This window comes from Eublepharis macularius, chromosome 11, assembly GCF_028583425.1.
Source record: "Eublepharis macularius isolate TG4126 chromosome 11, MPM_Emac_v1.0, whole genome shotgun sequence".
NCBI lineage: Eukaryota > Metazoa > Chordata > Lepidosauria > Squamata > Eublepharidae > Eublepharis > Eublepharis macularius.
The window spans coordinates 8,327,158-8,355,136 of record NC_072800.1 but is presented as its reverse complement, the minus strand read 5'-3'; positions in this window follow the sequence as shown (position 1 = coordinate 8,355,136).

Here is a 27,979-nt window from a genome sequence, read left to right as displayed (position 1 = left end):
CACAGGACCCATGTATGCTGCGTGCCAAAACCTTAACAGTAGTAGTAGTAGTTTACTACTACTTAACAGTTATTTGAGCTCGGGAAAATCAAGTATAACAGTTGCCTTGCTTTATCACTTCTACCAAGCTCCGTGATGGAGTGCAGACCTGAACTGTCAAATCCTAAATAAAGCTTTTCTACTGGACCCAATGTGTGTTCACTGGAGAGGGGCTGAGGGATCTACCTGCCAGGAATTGACACAGTGGCACTACTGGAGTGGATCTCATGCACCTGAAGTACAATTCTATCATCCTATTCAGCTGCATGCATAGACAAGGGGTTTAGCCAACAGCTAAACTGGACTGGGGAGAAAAGGCACCGTGGTATAGGCTGATCTTGTCAGATGATCTCAGAAGCTAAGCAGGGTTGGTACTTAGACCACCAAGAAAGACCTTGCAGAGGAAGACAATAGCAAACCACCTTTGTTCTCACTTACCTTGAAAGCCACTCACTGGACTTGCCATAAATTGATTGTAACTTAACAGTATATATCGGGTCATTTCATAAAAAAAGAGCTGCAGGAACTCATTAGCATAATTCATTAGCATATGCCATGACCCTTGCTTGGGCCAAAATGGGTGGGATTCAGCTGCTACCAGATGGGTGAGTGTTCCCCCACCTGGCAATGGCCTGATCAGGGCCATTTTGGCCCCAATCCAGGCCTAAACAGGCCCAAAATGGCTGAAAATGGCCATTTTGGGCGTGTTTTGTCCTGGATTGGGCCCAAAACGGCCCAGATTGGGTTGGTGGTGGGGAGGGGAGGGTTCCCCCACCCGGCACCGACATGATTCCAGACATTCCGGGCCTGATCCCAGTGGAAATGGGCCCAAAATGGCTGAAAATAGCCAGTTTGGGCCCAAATTGGGGCCAAAACAGCTGGGACTGGGTTCCCCCACCCAGCACTGACCCAACCCTGGCTGTTTCGGCTGAGATCCCAGCAGAAAAAGGCCCAAAATGGCCAAACTTGCCATTTTGGGCACAGATTGGGACCCTAACCCTAACCTGAACCCAGCTGTTTCAGGCCCATTCCCGGCAGAAATAGGCCCAAAATGTTAGAAAATGGCCATTTGGGGCCCGTTTGGGCCTGGATCAGGGCCTAAAATGCCGGGCCTGGGTCAGTGCCGGGCGGAGGAGGCTTCCTCCGCCCGGCACTGACCCAATCCATGCCATTTTGGCCCTGATCTGTGCCGTTTCAGCCCCAATCCTGGCCGAAACAAGCCAAAAATGGACAAAAGTCAGGTGGGCGGGGCCACCTGACTCTTGGGGGAAATGCTGGAATGGTGTTCCGGCGGGTTCTCCCTGGAAATGAGCCCTGGTATATATGCATATAAAATGGGCATAATTTGGACATAGCTGTTCATGGTACAAATCCAGCACCAGAGTTATTGTTTGGCCTTGCACTGGTTAAAATTGATGAGGCTAACTCAGCAGGAACTAGTTTCAGGATTTTATGCAGAGCAAAGTAAATAGAGGTTGTACCACCAAGTTAGGGATGTATGAGAATGAGGATCCCAAAATTTTAAAACAGTATATATCTGTTATTCAAAACAATATTTAGCCAATAATTTTGATGCAAAATAAATGGTACTATCAACTCGGCTTTGGCAAATGTTTGAAGGCATTATGAACTAACTAAGAATGTGCATATTAAAACATGTAAATTGTCATTTTTGGATTAGACTGGTTTTTAGTCACTTCCATGTAGCACAGATTTAATTTAGGTACTCTGCTCAAAATGAAAGCTTATAAATCCCCCCTTGACAGCTTGTCTTTCTCAATTAGCAGAGTTCTAAGTAGGGGCTACTGACTGGGGCAAGCTCCTGCAATGTCAGTTTTTGTTTCAATCTGCTGATTCTATAAAGCATTGAGGATGATGAGTAACAAACAAGACTCGGCCTCTAAGCAATATCAACATCAAAAATGAGGCTACTATTTCAATGAGTGATTTCAAAATGTGACATTTCAGGAAGATGTATTTCAATTAAACTTATAATGTTAGACCTTAGTGTCATCAAGGCACAATACTTTAATTTACTGACATTTAAAGTGAATTAATTGCACATGCTCCCGGCCTGTGCAATGACATCACTTCCTGGAAATGATGTCATTGCACAGGCCATGTGCCACCCTGGGAGCACAGGGAGGCAAATTGGGCTGCTGCAGAGCGTTGGGAGCGCTGCTGTGCTCCGCAGCAGCCTGATTTGGGCCCAATTCAGCCCAACTTGGGCCACGCCGCCTGGGAGTGTGCTCTAGGAGGCATGTTCTCCCCCCTGCTGGCCAGGTAAGTGGGGGTGGGGGGTGAAAGCAGGGGATCCCCTGCCTCCAGCACAGGACTGGCAACTGTCTGAGAATATGGCAGCTATGTGTTGAATTTGGGGCACATTGATTTAAAGAGATTTCTAAGTGATCTTGGGTGCGAGATTAACAGTCTCTTTCAAAATGAATATTGTGTATGTTTGTATTGGTGTCTGCCTCTCATTCATTCCTCTCTGCAGTAAGTGAGAGACAGTTATAGAAATGGGAAAGGCATTTATTTATTTACTATATTTGTAGTCTGCCTCTCTCCCTGACAATCAAGATGGATTACATAGTGTAAAGTGATGCATCAAAAGGATGAGACATCTATTAAGCAATGTATTCAGACCAGGACTACAGAAATCTATACAACCATAGACATGATAAAGAATTCAGAAATCTGGTATTACATCAACGCAGTGAGAGCAGGATAATATCTACAGCAAACAGTTACTACATACTACAGTTGTATAGTTCACAGTCCTGCTTCCTTTATTAAAGCACCTCCTTGAACCATTCTGTAATAGTAAATGGAGACTGCTGTGAAGAAATCAGAAGATTGAGACTCAGAAGAGCAGCTGTGAGGAAGCTAGAGAAGATCCTTAAAGCTAAAGATCTCTCTTTGGGAACCAAGATCAAGATACTCCAAACTATGGTATTTCCCATTACTATGTATGGATGTGAAAGTTGGACAGTGAAGAAAGCTGACAAGAAGAAAATTGATTCATTTGAAATGCAGTGCTGGAGGAGAGTTTTGCGGATACCATGGACAGCCAAAAAGACAAATAAGTGGGTACTAGATCAAATCAAGCCTGAATTCTCCCTAGAAGCTAAAATGACAAAATTAAGGTTATTGTACTTTGGTCACATCGTAAGAAGACAAGATTCTCTGGAAAAGTCAATAATGCTAGGAATAGTAGAAGGCAGTAAGAAAAGAGGAAGACCTAAAGCGAGATGGCGTGACTCAATAAAAGCCACATCCTCCAGTTTGCAGAATCTGAGCAAGTCTGTTAATGATACAATGTTTGGAAGGTCATACGGTCGCCATAGGTCGGAAGCGACTTGACGGCACATAACACATGCATAGCCCTATTGCCCTTATAACTATCCCCCCTGAATAATTCTGTTTTGCATATTTTGCAGAATGACGGAAGCGTCGAAGACTTCCTATATAGGCAACTCTACACGGTGGAGCTACAACAAAGAGTGCATGTGTTTGGGCAGTTTTTGATTTTGACCATTTGCAGGCTAGCACCCACAGAAGGCCCTGCTCAGACAAGTGAAGCTTAAGACAACCTGCTTTATACCAGCTGCTTTATACCAACTTCATGTCAGGGCTTGCCGCGGCCGCCACTGGGCGGGGTGCTGGGCGGTCTGCTCCTGACATCAAAGGGGGGCCAGGGATTCTGCGGGACCCTGCTCTGTGGATGGAGGGGCAGTATACATCACCCAGACTCCCTCTCACTCCACTCGCTAGCCCGCTCAACCTGTGCCACTCACTCCCCTTGGTCTCTGCCATCTCCTCCTCCTTCATCCACTCTCCTTGCCTTTGCTCTTGCTTGGCTCTGCTCCAACTCCACTCCGTTACTTCTACTCAAAGCCCCACCCCACCCTGTGGGCGTGCTTCCCTTTTATCCCTTCAGCCTAGCCAGGCTCTGCCTCCTAACCACGCCCTCCTGCTGCCTTCCACCCAGGGCCTTAGCTGGCCTAGGCAGCTGCACCTGGGCTTGTTTGGCTGGAAGCACTGAGCCGGTCCACCTGTGCCTTGTTGGCTGGCTGTCCAGCCTCCCTGGCTGATCTGATGGCTGAAGGCAGGCACAGCTGAGCCTCCCTGGCCGGCTGTCCATCTCCTCCCACAGAATGCCTCAGGCAGCTCTACCTGAAGCTGCTTAGCTCCTAGCATCCCCTGTGCTAGGTTAATGCTTTCCAGCAGGGCTGCAGGCTGGGGCATGGCTCTGAGCTGCTGAGGCAGCTTCTCCTCCCTGGCTGGTAAGGCTTCAGCTTGGCCCCCTGCTGGCTCCCTGGACTCCCACTAGAGGGTGGGGCTGGCTGGTCTCCACCTGCCCCTTCTAACCCTCTGAGGCTTGGGTGTCTCATCCCTCAGAAGCACCTAAGCTGAGGCAAGAGCACATGGTGGAGAGCTGAAGCTAGAAGGTAAGGGTTTGTTGTCTTTTGGCCTTTTGCCTTTCCTAGCTACTGTGTGAGAAGCTGAGGGGGAGTGGGTTCTGTGTAGCTTGCCAGAGAGTGGTTCTGGTTAAGTTCTGTGTGAGGCTGTTGGGGGCTGAGTGAATTGCTGTTGTGAGGCTGTTGGGGGCTGAGTGAATTGCTGTTGTTTGCAGCTGGTTGCTGTTGCTTGTGGTTACAATCCCCGCCCCCTAGTGTCCTGGGGCCCTGCTGGGCTAGGCAGGAAGGCACCTTTTGAAACAAAAGGCTCCTCCTCGCCAGAGGCACGAGCCTTTGGCGAGAGCCAAAGGGCTCTTAGCCTGGGGATCTGCCTGGGGGACCTGAAACTCTGCTAGTATACTGGTTCTGCTAGTACTCTAGGTATATTTGGAAGGCAATCATGTCTACTGAAGCCCCCTTCGCAGTCACCTGCTTGGAGTGTGCCATGTTTGTTTTCCTCCCAGAGGAGATGACAGAGTTCACTTGCCAGAAGTGTAAGCTGGTCAGAAAAGGTTCAGAGCCTGGAGGTGTCTAGCAGAGCCCCTTTAAGTCTATTGCCTGTATTGGTTCAGGCTTCTAAGTTTCCACAGGCCCAGTTCTAGCTTAGCATCCTGGGAGCAGAATGTCTGGCTCAGCTAATTAACTGCACCTGCAAGCTGTTGCCGAGAGGGGGGGCCTTGAGAAACAAGGGAGTCTTATCCCAGTTCCTGCCTAGCAACGCAGATTGCACGCACCTCTGATTGGCTAGGAATCTGAGAGGGGGAGGTTGGCTCCTCTCAGCCCAGAGAGATGGCGAGAGACTACTTTTCCAGCAGATGAGGGAGATATTTTTTTGCTCTGTGCCAGGCCTGACGACCAGACCTGCCTGGTATAGTTTAAGGAGTTTGTTAATGACTGTAAGCCTCAAGTTTTCCTCAGAAATGTTAGTCAGCTATAGTTAATATAGACAAGCTTTATTTGTTTTAAATGCCCTTTGCTTGTGCCTGAGTAGAGTGTTTCCTGCTACTTGCATACATTCTTTCTGAGGTAATAAACACCCTTTATGTAAGCCTTGTGTCTGTGAGTGTCTGACCAAGTGTGTGCAGAGTCCCCCAGGTTTTGGCTCAAAATGCTCAGCAACTGGCGCTGTTGCAAACCCAAGTTACAGCAGGCCAGCAGAACCGGTGGGCCCGGATCAAGTTTCCAGAATACCAGAAGGGAGAGGACATCAGTGCCTTCTTCCATCACTTTGAGGCTACTGCCCATGAAGTCGGCTTGCCTCAAGACCAGTACATGGGAGTGCTGAGAAGGTCAGTGCATGGGGAAGTTTTGGAATTATTGGCCAGTCTGACTGTTAGACAGGCAAGAGACTATAATTACTTTCGAAACCTGGCTTTGCAGCACTTTGGAAAGTCTTCAGAGCAGTTGCGGAGAAGTTTCAGAACAGCAACTCCCCAACATAAAGAGACTTATGCTTTGTTTGCCAGTCGGCTCCAGAGAGTGGCCACTAAGTGGGTGGAAGCAGCTCATGCCCACACCTTTGATGATTTATTTGAATTGATGGTAAAAGAGCAAGTGTATCAAGCTGTGCCGCCTGAATATGCGACTCTGGCGAGAGTTCAAAGGCCAGGGACTGTGGCAGAATTGGCTCAGCTCTTGGATGAGATTGCAGCGGCCAGTCAGCCTTCGGAGCGCCGTCATTCAACTTTCAAGCAAATAACTCCGAGTCCTCCTGCTCCGTTTCCAAGGAAACACAGAGAGGGCGAGTTCCATCATAGATCAGCCCCAATACCTAAGCCGAGAACTCTGCCTTCACCCGAAGCAGGCAGAAGAGAAGCTAAGAGCGGAGAAGGGCAAAACCCAAGACAGGGAGAAATCATCTGCTTTCATTGTAATTGGCCCGGACACGTACGTTCCCGTTGTCCTGAACTGCTGTCCAAGCCGGAAGCTAGGCAGCCCAGAGTATATGTGGTTTTGGGTGCTGCTCAAAGACCGGCGCGTTTACAGGACTATGTACCAGAAGATGAGTGGGACTTGCAACAGGAGAGAGATAGGATTAATATGAGAACTGTTAGGATGCTGGGTCGTATGGGAAGTGCCCCGGTGTACCTGAGTCAGAAGCATGTTGACTGCGGGGTGGAGAAGGAATTGGCAGAAATTAAAGAACAAAATTGCCACCAGCAGTTGCCAATACCAAGAAAAAGAACTAAGTTTTTGCAAACAGCTGTTAAAGAGTTTCCAGTTATCACCAGAAGCAAGGCAAAGACTTTGCAAGAGATTGCTGTAGAGCAACCTGGAAACAGCAGCTGGCAAGCTGAGAGTCAAGCAGCCCCCACCTCACGAATGCCCACCACCCCAGCTTCGGTTGTGGAAGCGAGGGGGAGAGGGGGGGAGGAAACTCAAGCTGCTGCAGAAAGTAAAAGGGAACCTTTTTTCTGTGAGGACAATAATTATAACACCCAAGAGCCTGTTAAGGGCATTTTGCCGCCTCACACTAAGCAACACCTAGCACGTGCCCCTGAGTTGAAACCATCTAATTGCATTAAACCCTTTGTGGTGAGAATAAATGCTTCAAAATGTGGGATAAAGGTGTTGTTGTTTCAGGAAGGCCTAGATAATTGTCTCTGTCCAATAGTGTACCTCAGTCGTAAACTTTGGCCTAGAGAGAAGAGGTATAATTTGTATGAAATAAAAGCATTAGCTTTGATTTGGGGAATAAATAAACTTGAAACATACTTAAAGGGGACTCATTTCCATCTTGAAGTAGATTACAATCCCCTTATATTTATTCATAGGATGAAGAAGACAAATCCCAGAGTCATGAGGTGGGCTTTAAGCCTTCAGAACTTCTCCTTTGATGTTATTGCATTAAGGGGAATGATAATGTCCTAGCTGATGCCCAGTTGAGATGTCATGATGATATTGAGAGAAGCTGTAATATGATTCTATGTATTCATCTTGAACGATCCAGTATCTGTATTCTGTAACCTGTGTATCCTTGCTATATTTTAATTGTGGTTTAGACTGCTGCTAACATTGCTATTTCTTTATTGATATTTAGGCAGTTAGAGATGTAGAAGTGTTATTTACCTGCGTGCTAGCTGCGGTATCCTTAAATACTATTTTGCCTACCTTTATGTGAATTCTCCACCATGCTTTATTGACCCTGTTGGAGAATTGGGGGGGATGTCTAGCAGAGCCCCTTTAAGTCTATTGCCTGTATTGGTTCAGGCTTCTAAGTTTCCACAGGCCCAGTTCTAGCTTAGCATCCTGGGAGCAGAATGTCTGGCTCAGCTAATTAACTGCACCTGCAAGCTGTTGCCGAGAGGGGGGGCCTTGAGAAACAAGGGAGTCTTATCCCAGTTCCCGCCTAGCAACGCGGATTGCACGCACCTCTGATTGGCTAGGAATCTGAGAGGGGGAGGTTGGCTCCTCTCAGCCCAGAGAGATGGCGAGAGACTACTTTTCCAGCAGATGAGGGAGATATTTTTTTGCTCTGTGCCAGGCCTGACGACCAGACCTGCCTGGTATAGTTTAAGGAGTTTGTTAATGACTGTAAGCCTCAAGTTTTCCTCAGAAATGTTAGTCAGCTATAGTTAATATAGACAAGCTTTATTTGTTTTAAATGCCCTTTGCTTGTGCCTGAGTAGAGTGTTTCCTGCTACTTGCATACATTCTTTCTGAGGTAATAAACACCCTTTATGTAAGCCTTGTGTCTGTGAGTGTCTGACCAAGTGTGTGCAGAGTCCCCCAGGTTGGAAAAGAACCCAGAGACTGGTGAGTCTCAACAGGAGGGGTAAGGGCCATTCTTCCTGGAGGCCTGCTAGGGGTTTGAGTGGCTGTAAGCAGCACTTGAAACGGCAGGCGGGAGGTACCCCCTTGGACCCCTGTACCTGGACAGGAGGAAAGGATCACCACCCTTCAGGAGATCAAGGAGGGGGAGGATTTTATTGACAACAGCCTGGGGGCTCCGCACAGCCAAGAAGAGGAAAGTCAAGGAGGAGGGGAAAGAGTTGATCTCCCTTCTGAGCCTCCTCTCAGATCTACAGTACAAACCCGAAGGCGTCAACGAAGAAGATGCTCTGGTCCACTTGAGCTCAAGAATCGATTTGAAGTGCTAGAGATGGTGACAGAGGTGACAGTGGAAGGAGAACCGCAAAGATCTGGAAGAGGGAGTGCAGAAGACATGGGGCCTCATGGAAGTGGAAAAAAACAGAAGGTGGTAGTTGTCGGGGACTCCTTGCTCAGGGGTATGGAACGCCATGTCTCTGGGCCAGATCCCCTATTCTGAGAGATGTGTTGCTTGCCGGGAGCCAGAATTCAGGATACTACCGACCGGCTGCCAAAACTCATCAAGCCTGCTGATAAGTACCCGTTTGTGCTGATTCATGTGGGAACGAACGACACGGCTTCGAATACTGTTGCAAGAATTAAAGAGGATTACGAAGCCCTTGGAAGGCAGTTGAAGACATTGGGGGCTCAGGTGGTATTCTCTTCTATCCTTCCAGTCACAGGAAGAGGAGCACGCTGGGAGCGGACCATACTTGAGGTGAATCGCTGGCTGAGATGGTGGTGCCGGCAGGAGCGCTTTGGGTTCTGGGACCATGGGATAGGTTTTCTTAGAGAAGGCCTTCTAGCGCATGATGGGCTTCACCTCTCAAAGGCAGGGAAGAAAACGTTTGGAACGAACCTAGAGAACTTCATCAGGAGAGCTTTAAACTGATGCCGCAAGGGGAAGGGGACGATGGACATGGCGATTTCAATGATGAACTGAACACAGTGGGGACCCACCTGGGTAGGAAAGGTCAAACAAAGGTACAAGGCTACAAGTGAATATATACCAATGCCCAAAGTATGGGCAATAAGAAAGAAGAGCTTGAGCTTCTATTGCAAACAGAGGGCTATGATATAGTAGGAATTACTGAGACTTGGTGGGATGATTCCCATGACTGGAATGTGCTAGTGGATGGGTATGAGTTGTTCAAGAAAAACCGGAAGTGTAGAAGAGGAGGTGGAATGGCGTTGTATGTGAGGAGAGGGCTTGATTGTCAAGAAGTTATGGAGAATGGGGCGGACAGCCCGGTGGAAAGTATATGGGTAGAAATAAGGGGAGGAAGGACAAAGGGTATTATTGTTGGAGTCTGCTACAGACCACCTGACCAGCGAGAAGAAATGGATGCTGCCCTCTTTGAACAGATTGGCAGAGTATCCAGACATCAGAACCTTGTAATTATGGGTGACTTCAACTGCCCCGATGTGTGCTGGGAGACAGGCTCAGCAAAGCGTCATGAATCACGCAATTTCCTGACCTGCCTGGCCGATAACTTCCTTTTTCAAAAGGTGGAGGAAGCTACAAGGGGTTCGGCCATACTAGACTTGATATTAACCAACAGGGAAGAATTGGTAGATGAGATGAAGGTGGTGGGGACCTTAGGGGGAAGTGACCGTGTCCTTCTTGAATTCCAGTTGCTGTGGGGAGCCAAGGAAGTTCATAGCCAGACTTGTAGGTTAAATTTTCGTAGGGCCAACTTCGATGAACTCAGAGGCTTGATGAGAGTCATTCCATGGGGGAGTGTGCTGGAAGGAAAAGGAGCGAGTGAAGGGTGGGCCATTCTCAAACACGAGCTTTTGCAAGCTCAAGCCCTCACTATCCCAGCAAGACGGAAACATGGTAAGGGCTCCAAGAAACCGATGTGGATGCACAGAGAGCTCCAGAATAAGCTAAGGGAGAAAAAGGAAATGTTCAGGAAATGGAGAGGACAGACCTCTAAAGAGGAGTATATAAGGGTTACTAGGTACAGCAGATCAGCCATCAGAGAGGCCAAAGCTCAGTACGAGCTGGGTCTGGCCAGGAGGGCTCGATAGAATAAGAAAAACTTCTACAGATATGTGAGAAGCAAACGCAAGGTAAAAGAGGCAATTGGACCGCTGTTGGGAGTAGATGGAGAAACTCTGATGCAGGACAGCGAAAAAGCAGACAGGCTTAATGACTTTCTTGCCTCTGTTTTCTCCCTGAAGAACTCAGGCACATCTAGAGATAGTAGAAAATGTGTCAGGACACCTGAGTGGCTAATTGACATTGACAGAGAGGTTGTGGAGAGGCATCTGGCTGTACTGGATGAATACAAATCCCCAGGGCCGGATGGGGTGCACCTAAGAGTGCTGAAAGAACTTTCCAGAGAACTTGCAGAACCCCTGTCCATCATCTTCAAGGCCTCCTGGAGGACTGGGGATGTGCCACAAGATTGGAGAAGAGCGAAAGTTATCCCAATCTTTAAGAAAGGGAGGAAGGATGACCCGGGAAACAACAGGCTGGTCAGTCTGACTTCTCTTGCTGGGAAGATACTAGAACAGATGTAAGCATCTGAAGGACCACTCAGTGATCCGGGGAAGTTAGCATGGTTTTGTTCCTAACAGATCTTGCCAGACCAACCTGGTTTCCTTCTTTGATCGAGTGACCAGCTCACTGGATCGGGGGAACTCTGTTGACGTGATTTACCTGGATTTCAGTAAAGCTTTTGATAAGGTCCCCCATGACATTCTGATGGGCAAATTGGAAGACTGTGGAGTAGACTATAGGACAGTTCGGTGGATAGGGAACTGGTTGGAGGACCGCACTCAAAGAGTGGTGGTCAACGGCGTTTCATCAGATTGGATGGATGATACCAAATTGGGAGCGGTAGCAAACACCCAAGAAGATAGAATTAAAATTCAACAAGACCTGAATACTCTGGAGAAGTGGGCAGCTGTGAAAAGGATGCAATTCAACAAAGACAAGTGCACAGTATTACATCTGGGCCACAAAATGAGAAGCACAAATACTGGATGGGGGATACACTTCTGGGCAGTAGTATATGTGAAAGGGATCTTGGGGTAAGAGTGGACTGTAAACTGAATATGAGCAGTCAGTGTGATGCGGTGGCAACAAAGGCTAATTCAATCCTGGGTTGTATCAAAGGGGCCATAGCATCGAAATCGCAGGAGGTCATAGCCCCTCTCTATACTGCCTTGGTCAGGCCACACCTGGAGTATTGTGTGCAGTTCTGGAGGCCTCACTTCAAAAAGGATGTGGACAAAATCGAGAGGGTGCAGAGGAGAGCGACAAGAATGATCAGGGGGCTGGAGACTGAGCCCTATGAGGAAAGGCTGAGGGCCTTGGGAATGTTTAGTTTGGAGAAGAGGAGGTTGAGGGGGGACATGATTGCGCTCTTTAAATATTTGAAAGGCTGTCATTTGGAGGAGGGCAAAGAGCTGTTCCAGTTGGCAGCAGAGGGTAGGACGTGAAGCAATGGGCTAAAACTACATGCACAAAGGTACCGACTGCATATTAGGAAAAACTTTTTCACAGTCAGAGTAGTTCAAAAGTGGAATCAGCTGCCTAGGGAGGTGGTGAGCTCCCCTTCACTGGCAGTTTTCAAGAAGGCTGGATGAATACTTGTCAGAGATGCTTTAGGCTCATCCTGCACTGGGCAGGGGGTTGGACTAGATGGTCTGTATGGCCCCTTCCAACTCTATGATTCTATGATTCTCCCTGTGGCTGGCTGGGGCCTGGGTGTCTCTTCCCTTCCCCTTGTGGCCGGCTGGGGCTTGGGTGTCGCTTCCCTTCCCCCTGTGGCTGGCTGGGGCTTAGGTGTCTCTTCCCTTCCTCCTGTGGCTGGCTGGGGCTTGGGTGTCGCTTCCCTTCCCCCTGTGGCTGGCTGGGGCTTGGGTGTCTCTTCCCTTCCCCCTGTGGCTGGCTGGGGCTTGGGTGCCTCTTCCCTTCCGCCTGTGGCTGGCTGGGGCTTGGGTGCCTCTTCCTTTCCCCCTATGGCTGGCTGGTACTGGGCCTGGCTGCCTGCTGAGGCACCTGGGCTGCTGTCTCCTGGGGGGTCTCCTGTCCTTTCCTCCAAGTAAGTCCGGGGCCTGGGCTGTAGAAAATGGACACACACACACCCCTAGCCGGGACATCGGTTCTGCTGGGTCTGGCTCAAATAGCCATGACATAAAGGCCACATCCAGGTGCTGCGAGCCAACCCGGTACTGGATGGAAAATTTGAAGGGAAGCAGGGAGAGGTACCACCTCAGGACCCTCAGGTTATGGTCCTTCATCCAGTGTAGCCATTGCAAGTTGGCGTGGTCGGTCACCAGGGTAAAGGGGTTGTTGGTGACGTAATATTGCAGGGCCCCCACAGCCCACTTGACCGCTAGCGCCTCCCTCTCCACAGTGGCATAACACTGCTCTGGGGGCTGCAACTTGCGGCTCAGGAAGAGGATGGGTACTGGGGCTCCGTCTCTCTCCTGCGTGAGGACAGCTCCCAGGCCGGTCTCGGAAGCGTTCGTGGCCAGGGTGAAGGGCTTATTAAAGTCTGGGTTCCATAGGCGGTCCCATGGGACAGGGCCGTCTTCAAGTCTTGGAAGGCACTGTCCCTTGCAGGGGTCCAGTCCACACGGCTCCTCATCCCCTTCTTGAGGCAGTCTGTCAGTGGAGCCGCCCTGGATGCGAAGTGGGGTATGAACCATCCGTAGTAGCCCAGGAGACCCAGGAAACGGCGCACCTGCTTCTTTGTAGTGGGCTGTGGGATATCCGCCAGGGACATCACCTTATCGAGAGGGGGATGGAGCCTGCCCCCGCCTACGACAAAGCCCAAATATTGCAACTCCTGGAACCCTAGCCTGCTCTTCTTAGGGTTGGCCCTGAGGCCGGCCTCCCAGAGGGCCCAGAGAACAAGGTCTAGGTGCCGCAGATGCTCCTCCCAACTAGGGCTAAAGATAATAATGTCATCAATGTAGGCGAGGGCGAAGGACCTGCAGTTGCCTAGGACCCAGTCCACTAGACGCTGGAACGTGGCGGCTGCCCCATGGAGGCCGAAGGGCATCCGCTTGAACTGGAAAAGACCCCGTGGGGTCGCAAACGCCGTCTTCTCCCGGTCTTCAGCCCGCACCGGGACCTGAAGTATCCCTTAGTCAGGTCCAGGGTTGATAGGAAATGAGCGGCCCCCAAGTGGTCGACCAGCACATCAGCCCGAGGCATGGGATAGGCATCGAACTGGGCAATGCGGTTGAGCTCGCGGTAGTCCATGCAGAAGCGGGTGGAGCCATCCGGTTTCGGCACTAGCACGATGGGGCTCCGCCACGCGCTCTGCGAGGGTTCGATGACGCCCAGCCGCAGCATTTCCTCCGTCTCCCTCTCCGCGGCCTCCCACTGTTTACGGGGCACTGGTCTCCATGTGGCCCGTGCCGTTTGGCTGGGTTCTGTAGGGATGGCATGCTCTAGGAGGTTGGTCACCCCGGGCCGCCGAGAGAACCCCCCTGGACCCCCTCACAGAGGGCGGCTAGTTGGGCCGCTTGCTCAGGTGTCAAGGCCGGGTCAATCTGCGGGGCCTCGCCCTCTGGAGCCGACGAGGACCAGGGCAGTTTGCTCCCTGGGAGTTTGAGGGGGTCGGGGCCAAGTGGCATTCTGGTAGGGGCCGTTCGTGCCAGGCCTTTAGGAGGTTCACGTGGAGGGTCTTTTTGGCTCCCCACCTCCTGCCACACCGGACCTCATAGGTGAGAGGTCCTAGCACCCTGGTCACTACGTACGGGCCTCGCCAGTGGTCTCCCTCTTCCCTGGGGAAGACTGTGTGATGGACTAGGACCTTCTCCCCCAGCTGGAACATCCTTAGTCGCGTGCCCCGGTCATACGCGGCCTTCTGCTTGGCCTGGGCACGGATCAGGCACTGGCCGGCCTCTGTCTGGGACCGCTGCACTCGCTCCCACAGCCGCTGTACATACTCCCTCACGGGTAGGGTGGGGCCGTCAGCCTGGGGGCTCCACCGCTCCTCCAAGTGGGAGAGCAGCCCCCGTGGCTTCCACCCGTATAGCAGCTCAAACGCGCTGAAACCTGTCAAGGCCTGGGGGGCCTCCCGCAAGGCAAACATTAGGGGGTCGACATACAAGTCCCACTGGTGGGGTCGGTCCTGTGCCATCTTCTTGAGGGCCTCCTTGACCATTTGGTTTAGCCGCTCGGCCAACCCATCTGTCTGGGGGTGATAGGCGGAGGTGAATTCTTGCCGGATCCCCAAGTTTTGGCAGAGTTGGCGCATAGTGGTCGCACCGAAGGGCGCCCCCCAGTTGGTCACGATCTCGCTCAGCAGGCCCACCATTGCGAATAGCCTTGACAGTGCCCAGATCATCCCCGGGGTCTGCATTGTTCTCAAGAGGATGACCTCGGCGAACCAGGTGGCATACTCCATGATGACCAGTGCAAAGCGAAAGCTGCGAGGTGTGCGGGACAGGGGCCCTATAAAGTCCATAGCAATTCTTTGGAACGGTGTCCCGATCACAGGCAATGGGGCAAGCGGGGCCCTTAGTGGCTGTCGTGCTGCCACCCGCTGGCAGGTGGGGCACGAGCAGCAGTGGGCCTTGACGTCAGCGCTCACGGAAGGCCAAAAGAATCGCTCCAGGATTTTAGTCAGCGTCTTGTGGTGTCCCAAATGCCCTGCCCAAGCATACTCATGTGCCAGGCGAAGAACCTCCTCTCTGTAAGAGGCCGGCACCAACAGCTGTCAGATCTCCCCTTGGCCGTTCGGGGCCCGGGCCATGCGGACCCAGACCCCTCCCTGCTTCTGAATGCGAGGGAGCTGCTGGGCTCGCCGTTCATCCCGCGCCTGCCCCTCTTCCACAGCCACTGACTCCCGCAGGCGCTGCAAAGAGTCCTCATCCGCCTGGGCAGCACGGGAAGCAGGGTCTGAGGATGCGGGCCCCCGGGTGCATGGCTGGACCTCCTCCTCCAGCCGGTGGCTGGGCCCCTTGCCCGGGTCCTCCTCACCTTCCTCCTGCAGGGCAGCAGCCACCTGCGGGGGTGCGGTCTTCTCCAATGCTTCCCGGAGTAGGTGCGTGAATGCCGGGGCCTCCCGCCCTAGCAGCATAGGGTATGGCAGGTCCGGCACTTTGGCAACCTCCACCCGGAAGGAGGATCCCAGGTACTCCAGCGTCACTCATACTAGCGGCCAGTTCTGGGCATGGTCTCATCCCTTCCCCCTGTGGCTGGCTGAGGTTTGGGTGTCTCTTCCCTTCCTCCTGTGGCTGGCTGGGGCTTGGGTGTCTCTTCCCTTCCCCCTGTGGCTGTCTGGGGCTTGGGTGTCTCTTCCCTTCCCCCTGTGGCTGTCTGGGGCTTGGGTGCCTCTTCCCTTCCCCCTGTGGCTGGCTGGGGCTTGGGTGCCTCTTCCCTTCCCCCTGTGGCTGGCTGGGGCTTAGGTGTCTCTTCCCTTCCCCCTGTGGCTGGCTGGGGCTTGGGTGTCTCTTCCCTTCCCCCTGTGGCTGGCTGGGGCTTGGGTGTCTCTTCCCTTCCCCCTGTGGCTGTCTGGGGCTTGGGTGCCTCTTCCCTTCCCCTTGTGGCTGGCTGGGGCTTGGGTGCCTCTTCCCTTCCCCCTGTGGCTGGCTGGGGCTTAGGTGTCTCTTCCCTTCCCCCTGTGGCTGGCTGGGGCTTAGGTGTCTCTTCCCTTCCCCCTGTGGCTGGCTGGGGCTTGGGTGTCTCTTCCCTTCCCCCTGTGGCTGGCTGGGGCTTGGGTGCCTCTTCCCTTCCCCCTGTGGCTGGCTGGGGCTTGGGTGCCTCTTCCCTTCCCCCTGTGGCTGGCTGGGGCTTGGGTGTCTCTTCCCTTCCCCCTGTGGCTGGCTGGGGCTTGGGTGTCTCTTCCCTTCCCCCTGTGGCTGTCTGGGGCTTGGGTGTCTCTTCCCTTCCCCCTGTGGCTGTCTGGGGCTTGGGTGCCTCTTCCCTTCCCCCTGTGGCTGGCTGGGGCTTGGGTGTCTCTTCCCTTCCCCCTGTGGCTGGCTGGGGCTTAGGTGTGTCTTCCCTTCCCCCTGTGGCTGGCTGGGGCTTGGGTGTCTCTTCCTTTCCTCCTGTGGCTGGCTGGGGCTTGGGTGTCTCTTCCCTTCCCCCTGTGGCTGGCTGGGGCTTGGGTGTCTCTTCCCTTCCCCCTGTGGCTGGCTGGGGCTTGGGTGTCTCTTCCCTTCCCCCTGTGGCTGTCTGGGGCTTGGGTGCCTCTTCCCTTCCCCCTGTGGCTGGCTGGGGCTTAGGTGTCTCTTCCCTTCCCCCTGTGGCTGTCTGGGGCTTGGGTGCCTCTTCCCTTCCCCCTGTGGCTGGCTGGGGCTTGGGTGTCTCTTCCCTTCCCCCTGTGGCTGTCTGGGGCTTGGGTGCCTCTTCCCTTCCCCCTGTGGCTGGCTGGGGCTTGGGTGCCTCTTCCCTTCCCCCTGTGGCTGGCTGGGGCTTGGGTGCCTCTTCCCTTCCCCCTGTGGCTGGCTGGGGCTTGGGTGTCTCTTCCCTTCCCCCTGTGGCTGGCTGGGGCTTGGGTGCCTCTTCCCTTCCCCCTGTGGCTGGCTGGGGCTTGGGTGCCTCTTCCCTTCCCCCTGTGGCTGGCTGGGGCTTGGGTGCCTCTTCCCTTCCCCCTGTGGCTGGCTGGGGCTTGGGTGTCTCTTCCCTTCCCCCTGTGGCTGGCTGGGGCTTGGGTGCCTCTTCCCTTCCCCCTGTGGCTGGCTGGGGCTTGGGTGCCTCTTCCCTTCCCCCTGTGGCTGGCTGGGGCTTAGGTGTCTGTTCCCTTCCCCCTGTGGCTGGCTGGGGCTTGGGTGCCTCTTCCCTTCCCCCTGTGGCTGGCTGGGGCTTAGGTGTCTCTTCCCTTCCCCCTGTGGCTGGCTGGGGCTTGGGTGTCTCTTCCCTTCCTCCTGTGGCTGGCTGGGGCTTGGGTGTCTCTTCCCTTCCCCCTGTGGCTGTCTGGGGCTTGGGTGCCTCTTCCCTTCCCCCTGTGGCTGGCTGGGGCTTGGGTTTCGCTTCCCTTCCCCCTGTGGCTGGCTGGGGCTTGGGTGTCTCTTCCCTTCCCCCTGTGGCTGGCTGGGGCTTGGGTGTCGCTTCCCTTCCCCCTGTGGCCGGCTGGGGCCTGGGTTTCGCTTCCCTTCCCCCTGTGGCCGGCTGGGGCCTGGGTTTCGCTTCCCTTCCCCCTGTGGCTGGCTGGGGCTTGGGTTTCGCTTCCCTTCCCCCTGTGGCTGGCTGGGGCTTGGGTGTCGCTTCCCTTCCCCCTGTGGCTGGCTGGGGCTTGGGTTTCGCTTCCCTTCCCCCTGTGGCTGGCTGGGGCTTGGGTTTCGCTTCCCTTCCCCCTGTGGCTGGCTGGGGCTTGGGTGTCGCTTCCCTTCCCCCTGTGGCTGGCTGGGGCTTGGGTGCCTCTTCCCTTCCCCCTGTGGCTGGCTGGGGCTTGGGTGTCTCTTCCCTTCCCCCTGTGGCTGGCTGGGGCTTGGGTGTCTCTTCCCTTCCCCCTGTGGCTGTCTGGGGCTTGGGTGTCTCTTCCCTTCCCCCTGTGGCTGGCTGGGGCTTGGGTGTCTCTTCCCTTCCCCCTGTGGCTGTCTGGGGCTTGGGTGTCTCTTCCCTTCCCCCTGTGGCTGTCTGGGGCTTGGGTGCCTCTTCCCTTCCCCCTGTGGCTGGCTGGGGCTTGGGTGTCTCTTCCCTTCCCCCTGTGGCTGGCTGGGGCTTAGGTGTGTCTTCCCTTCCCCCTGTGGCTGGCTGGGGCTTGGGTGTCTCTTCCTTTCCTCCTGTGGCTGGCTGGGGCTTGGGTGTCTCTTCCCTTCCCCCTGTGGCTGGCTGGGGCTTGGGTGCCTCTTCCCTTCCCCCTGTGGCTGTCTGGGGCTTGGGTGCCTCTTCCCTTCCCCCTGTGGCTGGCTGGGGCTTAGGTGTCTCTTCCCTTCCCCCTGTGGCTGGCTGGGGCTTGGGTGTCTCTTCCCTTCCCCCTGTGGCTGTCTGGGGCTTGGGTGCCTCTTCCCTTCCCCCTGTGGCTGGCTGGGGCTTGGGTGTCTCTTCCCTTCCCCCTGTGGCTGTCTGGGGCTTGGGTGCCTCTTCCCTTCCCCCTGTGGCTGGCTGGGGCTTGGGTGCCTCTTCCCTTCCCCCTGTGGCTGGCTGGGGCTTGGGTGCCTCTTCCCTTCCCCCTGTGGCTGGCTGGGGCTTGGGTGCCTCTTCCCTTCCCCCTGTGGCTGGCTGGGGCTTGGGTGCCTCTTCCCTTCCCCCTGTGGCTGGCTGGGGCTTGGGTGCCTCTTCCCTTCCCCCTGTGGCTGGCTGGGGCTTGGGTGCCTCTTCCCTTCCCCCTGTGGCTGGCTGGGGCTTGGGTGCCTCTTCCCTTCCCCCTGTGGCTGGCTGGGGCTTGGGTGCCTCTTCCCTTCCCCCTGTGGCTGGCTGGGGCTTGGGTGCCTCTTCCCTTCCCCCTGTGGCTGGCTGGGGCTTGGGTGTCTCTTCCCTTCCCCCTGTGGCTGGCTGGGGCTTGGGTGCCTCTTCCCTTCCCCCTGTGGCTGGCTGGGGCTTGGGTGCCTCTTCCCTTCCCCCTGTGGCTGGCTGGGGCTTAGGTGTCTGTTCCCTTCCCCCTGTGGCTGGCTGGGGCTTGGGTGCCTCTTCCCTTCCCCCTGTGGCTGGCTGGGGCTTAGGTGTCTCTTCCCTTCCCCCTGTGGCTGGCTGGGGCTTGGGTGTCTCTTCCCTTCCTCCTGTGGCTGGCTGGGGCTTGGGTGTCTCTTCCCTTCCCCCTGTGGCTGTCTGGGGCTTGGGTGCCTCTTCCCTTCCCCCTGTGGCTGGCTGGGGCTTGGGTTTCGCTTCCCTTCCCCCTGTGGCTGGCTGGGGCTTGGGTGTCTCTTCCCTTCCCCCTGTGGCTGGCTGGGGCTTGGGTGTCGCTTCCCTTCCCCCTGTGGCCGGCTGGGGCCTGGGTTTCGCTTCCCTTCCCCCTGTGGCCGGCTGGGGCCTGGGTTTCGCTTCCCTTCCCCCTGTGGCTGGCTGGGGCTTGGGTTTCGCTTCCCTTCCCCCTGTGGCTGGCTGGGGCTTGGGTGTCGCTTCCCTTCCCCCTGTGGCTGGCTGGGGCTTGGGTTTCGCTTCCCTTCCCCCTGTGGCTGGCTGGGGCTTGGGTTTCGCTTCCCTTCCCCCTGTGGCTGGCTGGGGCTTGGGTGTCGCTTCCCTTCCCCCTGTGGCTGGCTGGGGCTTGGGTGCCTCTTCCCTTCCCCCTGTGGCTGGCTGGGGCTTGGGTGTCTCTTCCCTTCCCCCTGTGGCTGGCTGGGGCTTGGGTGTCTCTTCCCTTCCCCCTGTGGCTGTCTGGGGCTTGGGTGTCTCTTCCCTTCCCCCTGTGGCTGGCTGGGGCTTGGGTGTCTCTTCCCTTCCCCCTGTGGCTGGCTGGGGCTTGGGTGTCTCTTCCCTTCCCCCTGTGGCTGTCTGGGGCTTGGGTGTCTCTTCCCTTCCCCCTGTGGCTGGCTGGGGCTTGGGTGTCTCTTCCCTTCCCCCTGTGGCTGGCTGGGGCTTGGGTGTCTCTTCCCTTCCCCCTGTGGCTGTCTGGGGCTTGGGTGCCTCTTCCCTTCCCCCTATGGCTGGCTGGGGCTTGGGTGTCTCTTCCCTTCCCCCTGTGGCCGGCTGGGGCTTGGGTGTCTCTTCCCTTCCCCTTGTGGCCGGCTGGGGCTTGGGTGTCTCTTCCCTTCCCCCTGTGGCTGGCTGGGGCTTGGGTGTCTCTTCCCTTCCCCCTGTGGCTGGCTGGGGCTTGGGTGTCTCTTCCCTTCCCCCTGTGGCTGGCTGGGGCTTGGGTGTCTCTTCCCTTCCCCCTGTGGCTGTCTGGGGCTTGGATGTCGCTTCCCTTCCCCCTGTGGCTGTCTGGGGCTTGGGTGTCTCTTCCCTTCCCCCTGTGGCTGGCTGGGGCTTGGGTGTCTCTTCCCTTCCCCTTGTGGCCGGCTGGGGCTTGGGTGTCTCTTCCCTTCCCCCTGTGGCTGTCTGGGGCTTGGGTGCCTCTTCCATTCCCCCTGTGGCTGTCTGGGGCTTGGGTGCCTCTTCCCTTCCCCCTGTGGCTGGCTGGTACTGGGCCTGGCTGCCTGCTGAGGCACCTGGGCTGCTGTCTCCCGGAGGTCTCCCGTCCTTTCCTCCAGGTAAGTCCGGGGCCTCGGCTGTAGACCCAGGACACTTCAAGCAATCCTCAAGAGCTGACAGTGACAAAATAGATGTTGGTAGTGTTTTTTTTCCAAAGCTCAAAATGTATTTATTGTTTAATTGCCTTGTCTACTGAATCTACTCATTGCCTAATTTAAGAAATGGGCAATTGAATTCATGCTGTAGATAAACAATTGCCATTTATACCGTGACAGATAAAATCATACTGACTTTTAACAAATGTTACAAACAGATTTCTTACAGTAATGTTTTTTCAACAGTTGTTGAGATAGTTTCTTTATTGTGGATTATTTAACACTGGCCTTGCCAAGGAAATTCTAGTAGTGAATCTGAAGTACGTTTAAAAATAGGCATTTCCTGCTTTCTTTGGAAATGGAATCCAATGGGAATGATGCTAAAAGATGCTACCCTTCCTCAGTTTCAACTTAGCTCATAATTTTGGCTAAATCATTTGAGTAAAGCTTTTCTTCATTAGCAGAAAGCAGGGCTTTTTTTCTGGGAAAAGAGGTGGTGGAACTCAGTGGGTTGCCCTCGGAAAAAACGGTCACATGGCTGGAGGCCCCGCCCCCTGATCTCCAGACAGAGGGGAGTTTAGATTGCCCTCCGTGCATGGAGGGCACTCTAAACTCCCCTCTGTCTGGAGATCAGGGGGCAGGGCCATCAGCCATGTGACCATTTTCAAGAGGTTCCGGAACTCTGTTCCACCGCATTCTAGCTGAAAAAAAGCCCTGGCAGAAAGGATGAAAACAATCATTTCAGAAGATAGTGATTTAAAGAAGGGGAAAATTCTAAAACAATATGTTCCCTAACAGTCCTAAAATCTGTAGCAAAGGTTCCCAAATCTCACAGAGGCACCTTAGGAATTTTGAAAAAAGTGGGGGGGGATGGCACGAACTGTATATATGAAATACGTTTTCAATTAAATGAAATGTTTGTGGGTTTTTTAAAAAAAAATTTATTGGATGGGTTCACATACATTTCAAAAACATTTTACAACCAATATACCCCTTTTCTTAATGTATGTTATCCCACCCACCCCTCCCCTTTTCCCTTGTTGACTCCAAACAGCACTCTGACCCCTTATCCCCTACTAACTAACTCTAGTCTAAATTGCTTTCCCCCTATTGTTTAAGGCAAGGTTTTATCTTATATTTCTAAATCTCTCAGTAGTTATCAAAAGACCACAACTGATCTTTCACGTCCCATTTCTTTTCTAAATATTTTTTAAATTTACCCCAATCTTCCGTAAATTCCCTTGGATTTCGTTCTCTCAATTTCCTTGTTAATTTGTCCATTTCCGCCATGTGCAACAATTTCTGAATCCAATCTTGAATTTCTGGTAGCTCCTCCTGTCTCCAGTGTTGAGCATACAGTAGTCTTGCAGCCATCGCCATGTAATAAACCAGGACTCTATCCTTAACATTCACATTTTCCATATTTAACCCCAATAATAACAGTTCTGGGCTTTTTGCTATATCACTTTTCAAAATTGATGACATTTCAGCAAAAATCTTAGACCAAAATAGCTTAGCTCTTTCACAAGTCCACCACATATGATACATTGAACCTTCGTGTTTTTTACATTTCCAGCATTTGTTTGACATTTGATTGTTGACATTTGCTAATTTTTTTGGTATTAAATACCATCTATACATAATCTTATAGCCGTTCCCTTTTACAGTGCAATCCTATGGAGAGTTACTCCAGTCTAAGGCCATTGATTTCAATGGGCTTAGACTGGTGTAACTCTGCATAGGATTGCACTGTTTGACTAGTAGCTGTCGATATTTTCATTGTGTTTCTCCAAAGATATTCCCAAGTGTCCACTGTAATTTCTCTGTTAAAATTCATTGCCCATTTTACCATTCAATTAAATGAAATGTTTATGTGTGTAAGATTTTAATTTTTGTAAGAGTTCAAGAAAGCTTTCCAGTAATAGTGTAATTTAATTAATTTAATAATTAAATTTCTAACCTGCCCTCCTCACGAATGGACTCAGTGCGGGTAACAACATTGTTAGAATACAATAACAATAAATACAGTGTAAAATTAATAATAAAATATAAGGTACAAAACACAATTAAAAGCATAAAACCATATTCAACAGCAGCAAAGATATGAAAACTACACACTATAATTGGTTGGGGTCGCTATTTATTAATATTGACTCAATTGAAACAATATTTCTTTATTTAACTTCATTTATACCCTGCTTTTCTCCCCAATGGGAACCCAAAGTGGCTCACAGTTCCCTCTCCAAGGTCAGCGAGGTTAAGAACATGTGACTGGCCCAAGGCCACCCGGTGAGCTTCCATGGCAGAACAGGGAATTAAACTGGAGTCGCCTAACCCTAGTCTGGCAGTCAACCCGCTATACCATACTGGCTGTTGTGGTGGGAGGACTTTGTTACCCGTTCGTTACTAGGAACAGGCCATTGGTCTGTCAAGATTAGTAGTATTGGCTCCTCACACTACTACCTGATTTTTTAGCTAGGGATTGTACCTGGGGCCACACTGGGTCACAGCCCTTGCCCCTCTGCAAGTCTTAGTGAGACTGAGGGTCCTAATGAGAAAATCCAGTGAAAGCTAAAATGGCAGAGCCTGCGAGTAACAAAGTTTAAGGGCTGTAAGAGAGAAGTTATTCCAGACATGGCAGGAGCAAGGGATATGGGGTGCCAAGATTGGAGAAATGTAAATCCTCCATTCTTCTTCTCCTTCTCCTCCTTGTTCCTTGTTTTTCTGGCCTTTAATATATTTAATATTCCTTACAGTGAGGAGCTCTCTGCTCTCTTACATTTTTTTGCTGCTGGTGGAGTTGTTATGGCAAAGTCATTTCAAGAAAACACAGCCCCCTGAGGAAGTCAAACAGAGCCAACAGGCAAGGCCAGGAACCTGTTGCCCTTTAACCTATGGCTACTGGCCAGACTTTGTAGAGGGGTGCTGGAACTTTGCCTTCCTATTGCCACTCCTGTAATTACTCTGTACTTTCCTCACTTTTAGCACACCTTGAGGAAGTAGTGTGAGGTAGGTGAAGAACAGAAAGCACCAAAGGAGAAAGAAGGGGCGATGAAGTGCAATGAAGAATGCAAAATTTGAAAAAGACAGGAAAGTAGGGAGTGTGAAAAGGATAAAGGAGGAGAAAAAAGAAGAAGGGAACTTGAAAAGAGAGAAATAAGGGCTAGAAAGTGGAGAAGTGAGAGGGCAGCAGGAAATACATAAGCTGGTGCTGCATTGAGGATTGCTGATCTGAAGGAAGAGGTTGTTGGTTTATCACTATTTTATCCTGTATTTCCTTCAAGGAGGAATGCATTTTATCTTGACAGCAATCGTGTGAGATGGGTTCGACTGACAGAAAGTGCCTGACCCAAGATTAGCCAGCCAATCAATTTCATGGTATGTGGGGATTTGAATGTGGATCCCTCAAGTCCTAGTGCAATCCAACATAGAGTTACTCCAGCTAAACACATTTGATTTCAATGGGCTTACCGTGCAATCCTAGGCAAGTCTACTCTGAATCCTATTCTAGTCTATTCAATGGGGCTTATTCCCTGGAAAGTGTTATTTGACTGGCACTGATAGACTTGATTAACTCTGAATAGGATTGCTGCATAGAAATCTGACTACTACACCACCACTGCCTGCAGATGCACTGCGTCTGCAATCCTGGGTACATTTACCCTTATTTATTCAAAGGGAAGACAACCCTGAAGTAGGATGACCCCTTTAAAGAGTTATAGAAAACATATTATTGGATGTTGCTAACTTGTATATTAATGTAAGATAATCCCCCTCATTTTTTTGATGGCATACCATCAATAGTCTTGTGTTTGAATAAATACTGTAAGTGTTAGCAAGTCCAATGGACTTCTGAGTAAATGTATATCAGAGCAGGTGGCATGTCAAAAGTCTCCCAACTGGTTGACAACCGGGTGTCCAATGAATGCAGAAGAGGGGAAAGAGATAGTTGAGTGAATGGACTGAGCGAGAGAAGACAGAAATAGCATATGCCTTTTAAAAAATCATGAGTTTATTAAAGGTAGCTCCTAAACAGGATTGCTGATTGACTAGGAAAAACGCGTGACCTGTTCTTGTATCTTTAACTGTAGCTTGATAGGCAAGAATCAAAAGCATAAGCTATTCATGGCATGGCAACTAGAGATGGACATGAACCAGAATACGAACCAAAAAAACCCATGAACCAGCCTGGTTCGTGGGTCGCAAACCAGTGGTACATGGAAGCTCGTTTCCACGAACTTCCACACAACTGGTCAACTGGTTCTTTTTGGTTCGTATTAAAGGGTAATGTCCCTTAATTCAAAAGACCTTCAGAGGTCACCAAGGAGCCATCATGGAATGGACTTTCCCTGCTGCTACAAAGTGGCCAGAAAGGGACATTTAAACCCCACGAACTGGTTCGCAAACTTGCCCCAGTTCGTGCTTCTTGGTTTGTGGAAACCCCATGAACCACGAACCGCATAGTTCAGTTTTTTTGTGGTTCATGCCCATGTCTAATGGCAACATTATCAGCTACTAATTTGTTATTAAATACCCATCCGCTGGTGGAGGTCCAAAAGTTAGCAACCCTTTCAATTGTGCTGTTGATTGTAGGAAGTGCGCTGATCTGCCAGCAGATAAAGGCCATTTCCACACGCCCTTAAAGGGACATCCCACTCACCGAAGGCTGGTGGCTTTTCCCCAGGAATCCAGACGTCTCTGTTTGCAAAGTGGTTGCAAGCCATTTGGCTTCCGTTTTTTGGACATCTTTTCTGGAAATGCAGTCACAAATTCCATGGTCACAGAAAAGGCGCCTAAAAAATGAAAGCCAAATGGCTCGCCAACATTTTGCAAACAGAGACGTCGCCAACATTTTGTGAGTGGGTTGTCCCTTTAAGGGCATGTGGAAACGGCCAAAGTCAAGGCTCCTGAGTAATGGAGAGAGGCAAAAAAAATGTCCAAGGGAAAGAAAGCAGGGGCAAAGTTGGACAAGAAGGGGGAAATGGCATGTATGCGAGTGCACGCACACACCCAGTGATGGTTATAGTCCATTACTGTTGTCATGATTTTGAACACTTCCCTACCATTTGTTGGGCATTTTGCTAGTCCTGAGCAATCTGAGATATATATTGCTTGAACATCTCTGTCAAAGCAAGGTATGGATAATCCAAAGTACATTATTGACAAGGACAAGGAAGCATAAAGACTTGGCCTCAGAGTCTAGAACTAAGCCCTAGAATCTGTGGAGTAATGACAAAGAAAAGGTACCTCTGCACTTGTGCGGAGTGCTTCCCCCGGGTCACAAGTCACCCAAAATAGTTCCCCAGCTATAGAATTGAGGAGTTCCAGGGTAGGTGGCATGGACTGAAGAGTGAATGTCTTGACACTTCTAATTTTCATTTAATTTCATTTATTAGACTTATATCCCGCCCTCCCTGCAAGCAGGCTCAGGGCGAATCAAAATAACATGAAAACATAGTTTACATTAAAACAATATTAAAACCATCAATATCAACAGTTACAAATACAAACAGGTGTCTGCTATCTAATTCAGTTTACAGTTGAATATTCCATAAAGCAGCTGGCAAATTAAATCATACCTGGGGCAGGGGTGGTGGGACATGGGCAGTCAAGAGGGACGAACCACCTCAGCCAAAGGCTTGGTGTAACAGCTCTATTTTACAAGATGGTTTCCTCCCTCCCAATTCTATAAAAAGCAGTCTCAATCAATGCTTTTGAGCAAAATGCTGAAGCAAACATTCTTTGTGATTTAGCTAAAGGCACTGCATTTGGAATGCACAGAAATCACTGGAGAAACATCCATACAATCAAACAGGTCATGGATTAATTTTCCTGATAATTTCCAGATAATTTTGCACTGCACACACATGGAGCTTTTGTGTGGTTGCACTCCTAGGAACTGAGTACAGACACCTTTGGGAAGGATACTGTAAAAGCCAAAACAAGAGGACCATGGTGTTCTAAAGCTAGCATAATTACCACCTTACTAAGACTAAAATTCATTTTTTTTAGTAATCTCTACCATACACTTGTATTTACAATTATATTTGTACAAGGATGTGCAATTCCTTCAAGGGATATTACGCAGTTCCAAAGGTAAATGTGATTCCAAACTCCTGAAGAGATCTTCCAGCTTTCCAGCGATCAACATGCTACTGGAGTGGATGTGATTTTATGAACTTCCTCAAAGTTGCTTACATACACAAGTGTCTTATGGAACCAAAGCCTTTATATATTATTTCCTGACTTCAATTTGCTCTCCATAGGATAAATTTCTACAACAGTACAGGCAACTGTCTTCTTCCTAAGACAATGGCCATTATTTGTCTCTTTGGAATTGTGTACTATCCCTTTAAGGAATTGTGTGGTCTTCTAAGAACACAGTTGTAAATACAAGTGTACAGTAGCGATTACTAAAATTTTTTGGATTTTAGTCTTAGCACGATGGTAATTGTCTTTATATTACCTTTGGGAGAGTGGCTCTCCCACATCCTGAAGGGGGAACTGGTGGAAACTGGTGCAACGTTATCTATGAGTACCAGCATGTTTTTTAATACCGAAAAGTACTGTTATACACACAGGTGCGTGCACACTCACACACTTTCTCAGTTCTGTTACTTGAAATTGCAATTGTCTTGATTAGAAAAAATGTGTGATATGATTGGTTAAATGGGGTATCTGTGTGACTAGGGCCCCCTTTCAGAATTTGGGGGAGAAGGTGAAGAGAGAGTTATGAAGTTGACAGTTAAAGGATAACAGCTGAAGAAATGACAGTTGAAGTTATGGCTGCAGCCTGAGGAGTCCATGTGAAAGAACATATTAAGTAGTGGAAGCTATCATGATAAGAGCGTATATCTGCAAGCCTCTTTCAGAAATTAAGATGGATTGTGATTAGGGTTGTCATTCCCCCGGCCAGGGCGGGGGATCCCTTGATCCCACCCTCCCCCTGCGCCCACTTACTTGGCTGGTGGGAGGGTTCTCCTGGGCTGCAAGAGTGGGCGGCAGCGGCAAGAGCAGACGGCAGCAGCGGCAAAAGCAGGCCGCTCTCACCGCCAGTGCCACCGCCTGTTCTTGCTGCTGCCCGCTCTCACCGCCACCCACTCTTGCTGCCGCAGTCCCTGCATGCCAAACAAGAGCCGGCTGCGGTAGCAGCAAGAGCAGGTGGTGGCAGTGAGAACAAGGGTCCCCTTTAACCTGGGGACGCCCATTGACCCCGCGTAACATCACTCCTGGAAGTGACATCACCACACGAGTAACGGTTCCCAATCCCCCGCTGGGAGAGTCCAGAGACCTCGGGATCCCCCATCAAGGGACTCCAGATCCCTGGCAACCGTACTTGTGATTCACCTTTTATAGAAAGAGAGGGACTCATTAGCATAACTCATTAGCATATGCCACGCCCCTTGACATCACTGGAAATGTGTTATTAGCATAGCTGATTTGCATATGCCACACCCCCTGGCATCACCTATCCTGGCTGTTTTGGATCCAATCCTGGCCACTCAGGACTGAAATTGGGCCCAAAATGCCCAAAAGGGTCTGAAAAAGCCCGAAAAGGGGCCCAAAATGGTCAGGATTGGGCCGCT